Source organism: Synchiropus splendidus, chromosome 9 (assembly GCF_027744825.2).
Source record: "Synchiropus splendidus isolate RoL2022-P1 chromosome 9, RoL_Sspl_1.0, whole genome shotgun sequence".
Lineage (NCBI taxonomy): Eukaryota > Metazoa > Chordata > Actinopteri > Syngnathiformes > Callionymidae > Synchiropus > Synchiropus splendidus.
Window position 1 is genome coordinate 4,785,665 of NC_071342.1, and position 5,505 is coordinate 4,791,169.

A 5,505-nucleotide genomic window follows, 5' to 3' on the forward strand; every position below is an offset into this window, starting at 1 on the left:
TTTGTATCAAATACATTTCGACGCCTAACAGTATTATCGGATATTTAAAATCGTATCAACTGCATTCAAAGAAAGTTAGATTTTTCCGTTTTGCTGAATGACGCTTCGTTCTCCGTCACTGACGTCAGCTGAGGCGCAAGCGGACCATTTCAAACCTCCCAAGGCGTAGTTTCTATTTTTCATTCTGTTTAAATATGTACACGTTTTGTGGACGCCGACGTTTGAACACGTGATTTTGAGCTTTTGGATGGATAATTAAATTACACAAACACGTCGGAGTTTGACGTCATCATCCGTGGTCGACCAGAACAAAAACGTAGCGGAAAGTCACTTGGCTTCTCCTCTTTTTTTTTTGTTTATCATCTTCAGTTTCGTCTATTTAGAGTCTGTCAGTGATTTTGTAGAATTGCAATACTGCGTTCGCTGTTGGTACTGTCGAAGCTTATTTTGTTCTCCGGGAGTTGCCATAGTTGGCAGGGGGGTGTTTATGTTGGACTGCGCGGGTTTTTGGGTCGTGTCAAACGGAGACTGAAGGCACGAGTGAAGTTGTTTTCTTACTGCACCAACAAACTTGGTCCTTATTGACTGCTGTCCCCGCCGGATACACCAAATACAACCCTTGGCTACATGACTACGGACACCAAAGACACGATTTTGACGTGAGTTATGTATTTATTCTATTTCTTAATATTTGAATTTATTTTGTTTGTTTTTTGATAACCTTTCCCCATGTCAATGGTTGTTACTATGGGGGTAACTTGGTTATTCTTTTCTTTTCTTCTTGCTGATTTGCATAGTCACACTCACTCGTGTTTAAAATCAAGTAGCCACTGATAAATTGTTATTCAGGCTGAACTCACTCAACTGAGGAGCATCATGGACGGCGACGATGTCTTATTTCTTGCTGATTTGCTGTTGGAGGAATGCAAGGTAGGCATTTAATGCTCTCATGATCTGTGATCTGAGACTTTCTGTAAATACCAACGTTTTCTAACAATATGTAATATTGTGTATTAGGTGACACTAACATTTTCCACGATCTTTATTTTAAGAATACTCAACCTAAAGAATCCTCAGAAGTGTCTGGACTGGACAAAGAAACATTTGTTTGGGTTGAGGAGGACGAGGAAGGGAATCCTATCCCAAAGAGGAGGAGAACAGGGAAGAAGCGGACAAAGAGTTCATCCTCAGGTGATTTGTGTTCACTAACGTTATGGTCTCTATTGCCTGTTTTTGGCTGACTACATTGGTAATGCGTCATTATAGAACTAATGTCAGTCAACCGCTTCAGTATTCAGTAGATTGAATTGTCATGCTTGTGGGGCTAACTATTTGAGAGGACACTGTCCTGGTGAGGACATTTCGCTGAATACAGGACATAATGTCACATCACAATGTTTATATGGTTCACTAGTCAGTATAAGTGGTTTAATGTAATGTGGCTGAGTGGTTAAGTTAATTTGGAGTCCTGGTAATGTTAGTAATTTGTTTTGGATTGTTAACTTTAGGGTGAGAGACGGGGGAAGCTTTGGGTCCATGAGTCCTCACATCGTCCTCACAAAACAAAAATATGTGTGTGAGTTACAAAACCAATGAAAACAATTATGTCAATTGTCAAGACCTTGTTATGGTTTGCCTTTTTAGAGAGCTCCTTCTCATGCAACCTTTGCACCACATTACCATCTGCTCCAAAGTGTAACCACAGTTCTGTGTTGGAGGATTGTTGGTCCCTGCAAAGCTTTCTGACCATTTTACGTTGTTATCTCACTGTTATTTCCCTGCTCTGCCAAATCTTTTCCACAGTGCCAGTAGCTGTAGAATGTTCCCCCCTGTGTAGACAAAAACAGCTAAAAGCGGCAATATAATTTCTTATAACCTTCTCCAAAGTTGTGCTTTAGAATTATACACAATTTTAATTCTTCTGAGAGCTTTTTTATGTTGCCAGCCATATTATAGATCAACAGTTGGTCAAATGTGACTTTTAGGTCTGTTGTTGTTTATGAATTTGCTCTGAAAAATTCAGGAAACTAATTTAAAAGTTTATGTGGTGTAAATCAGTCTTTTAAGGCTGAGTATCACTAGAACATTAGAAAGTTCTGTGTGTATACTAAAATCTCACTCTGATCATATTGTCTCTGTTCTACGATGGTTGGACAGATAAGCAGCCATCAACCTCCTCCACCATCCATCCGTCCACAACCTCTGCCAGCCAGCCACCAACCTCCTCCACCATCCATCCGTCCACAACCTCTGCCAGCCAGCCATCAACCTCCTCCAAAAGAGCCTCCGCAGGCCCACCGTAGTATGTAGTAATTACATCTTTGAGACTTATCTGCAATCCAATTACCACAATATCTGTTTTGGTTCATAAATTATTTTCCTCTGGATTTTCTAATGTAGACATTATAATATTTAGGTAAAGGCCTTTTTATAGTTCAGGTTGCTATGACAAAGTCAGACATGTCAGAGATTAGCATGTTATGGCATGGTTTTAATTTGCACTCGATGTGCCATTTGTTTTTGATCATTTGTCTACTGGATGTTATACTTAAATAAAATATTGTGATAACTATTCAATACAAACAATTATATTTATCCTCAACAGGCTTACCTCCAAGAAAAAGCACCAGAAGGAAGACAGAAGATGGATCGGAAGGATCTTATATATTATAAATCATACATTACCTTGCAAAGATGAACAAGTATGTAAAAAGTGATGTTATAAAACCATAAGACTTGAAATAGAAATAAAATATGAAATTAGACATAAAACAAAGAAATTTGAATTATGACAGCATGAACAAAAAAATATTTTAAAATCCCTACATCAAAATGTTCATTCATTTTTGTATAGTTTGGCTATTCTTAAATACAATGCACACAGTCCCCTGTTGCTGACGTAAGTATAGTGACTGCCCTGGCCTCTAAACATGATGTATCTCATAAAGGCAATACAATGCAAGATTGTGCAGTGCCTTAAAAACTATCAAATACAGAAAAGTCTCAGGCAGCCGACGTAAATATTTTTATTTGTACTTTCTTAATATTTTAGTGAATGTTCATTGCGGTATGTATTTTTGCCTGAAGACATAGTGGGCACATCTGATGGCAGTTTTTCACCACAAACTCCACACCTTGCTCACTTGTGCAGAGCCTATGTATAATCTGGAAAAGCAAGATATGTTTTTTGAATGATACATTTGTTTTTGTACTGTATATGCCTTGACGTTTTTTGACTCAACACTTTAACAATTTAAATGTACACTTTTTGCTCTTTCAGAATACAGCCATATGGTTGGGCATGATAATTATTACCCAGTGAAACGGGTAGTAAAGACAAGATAATGTAATGGAACTGATAGAGTGGGAGCCCTGCTCCATGTGGTATGTATGTTTTCTCTCTTCTTTATGAAGAAATGTGAGGCTTGACTGAGGCAGCCAGAGAAGGCATTCGTCAAAGTAGTCTGTAAAGTAAAAAGTAAGTCTGGGGTGCATGTACCTTTCGAACAATGAATAGTGCTGGGTGGTTAGTGCTGATGGGTGGTTACTGCTGATGTATTCCAAGTGTAGTAGAGGATCAACCCAATAGTATGATGGTAATGTGAGTGTACTTGCAATCCATGAGTCCCTGTAAAAGGGAGAAAGGTATTGATGGGCCATTATGTTAATGTATAAGTTAAAGAGATGACAGTGGGTGCTACAATCAGGGCTTATGACAACATCAGCTAGTTATGAAAGACAAAGGCTCTATTCACATGTTGATCTAGCTGAGGGGGTGTTCAAGACAGTATTGTATAAAGCTGAAAGATAGGGTCCAAGCCCACACCCCTTGTTAGAAAAATGATTTCTAATTTGACAAAGTGGCTTCTTTAACTCCTCTTTCATCCTCAAACATCTCCCTTTTGCCAATATATCAACATCGCTGCTTTCAGGGCGTTGTCTGTAAATGATTCATGTAAGAACAGTTGAGTTTTGTCCAGTGAATTAGCTCTTGTTGTTTGTTTAGTTGTTTGTTGAACCATCCATTTATGGAGAGGGTGGAATCCACTGCACTCTTGGTTGCAGTGGACTGCATACTCACATTTGCTTGTCTTGTGGTGAGTTGTTTAGTCCATGGGTGAATGGTTTCTGTCTCAAAGGGTTGCAAGGTTTGAAGTGAAAACGAGTGTGATGTTTGCTGGCAAATCTGCAACAAGCCAATGTCCCTGTGTTGCTGGACATTCTCATCCTTATTTTTAATAAAGGTCCCTTGGATAGCCATAATTTGAGCAGTGTTTTCTGCATTCTCCCTTCACATGCTGTTTTAGTGTTAACATTGTGGGCCTGATACAGCAAAGGTCTGAGATCAAGTTTGTGTTCCAATGGCAATGCCTCAGTCAAACTACTATAGATGAAAGTCTTAGATACACAAATGTACATGTTAATGTATGTGCTACAAACTGAAGACCACCGAGGATCATTGTTCTTTACCTTGCTGTGATTAAATCTTTTTTTTTTTTTTCTCTTGCAGTGGAAAGAGTTTCCAAGGCAAAGGCAGAAACCAAAAACCACTCAATAACCACCATTGACTAATTTGTTAATAATAATAAATACATATGCAAAGTGTGATCTCGATGTTGTCATGCAATTCATACATGCGTACAAGCAGATGAATATAATGAATAAATAATTTGACCCTGAAGCAGAATAAAATTGTCATAGCAGAATGCAACCAGGATGATTAAACATATATATCTTATCTAGATGTTTAGGATTATATTTTTATTTCTGTAATCTTTATCTTAACTTACCTTGTGTGTGTGTTTATTAAATGCTTGGTGTTTGTCTTGAGGAAAGTTGAATTGAACACATTGAACACATGATGAAACGCATAGATTCACTTCCCTTTTTATAATTTAAATGTGTTATATGCCATGAACAGTATTTGGTCTGTGACGTAGCTGCAAGTGCATGCTATGGAGTCTTGTGTGATGTCTAGTGCGATATCAAATAACAAAAAACAAAGCTCCATATCATCTAATCACTACGCGTTGTTCCGCAGACTGCGTAGAAGAACGGACATGAACTTCGCAAGCGATGACAAATATCGTATTTTGTGGAAATAAATGCCACGTATGTAGTAGAAAGTCCCACGCAATCCTTTATTTCAACTTCCTCTGACCCATTAAAACATTAAAAAAGAGATCGTACATGCCGGGACATCCCGCTATGTCTCTGTTCTGGTCGACCACGGATGATGAGGTCAAACTCCGACGTGTTTGTATAATTTAATTATTCATCCAAAAGCATAAATTCACATCCCCAAGGAAACGTCGGCGTCCACAACACGTGTACATATTTAAACATAATGAAAAATAGAAATGATGGCTTGGGAGGTTGTGCTTCAGCTGACGTCAGTGATGGGGAATGAATCGTCATTCAGCAAAACGATTTAATCACGGAACTTCTTTTCTTGCCAAAAGACTTTATATGCACTTGATGTGGTTTTAAACATCCGATAATACT

At 38.3% G+C, this 5,505-nt stretch overlaps 1 long non-coding RNA gene across 2 annotated transcripts; it reads left to right on the top strand.

The window, feature by feature from the left end:
* Positions 1 to 343: 343 nt before the first annotated feature.
* On the top strand, positions 344 to 4,570 carry LOC128765208 (uncharacterized). 2 transcript variants are annotated; one of them, XR_008415835.1, is made up of 7 exons: positions 344 to 659; positions 850 to 930; positions 1,053 to 1,191; positions 2,158 to 2,302; positions 2,606 to 2,702; positions 3,281 to 3,384; positions 4,511 to 4,570. It is a non-coding gene; the product is annotated as an uncharacterized LOC128765208 (long non-coding RNA). The 2 variants fall into 2 exon arrangements; XR_008415834.1 differs by having other exon boundaries at positions 3,281 to 4,550.
* Positions 4,571 to 5,505: the final 935 nt, after the last annotated feature.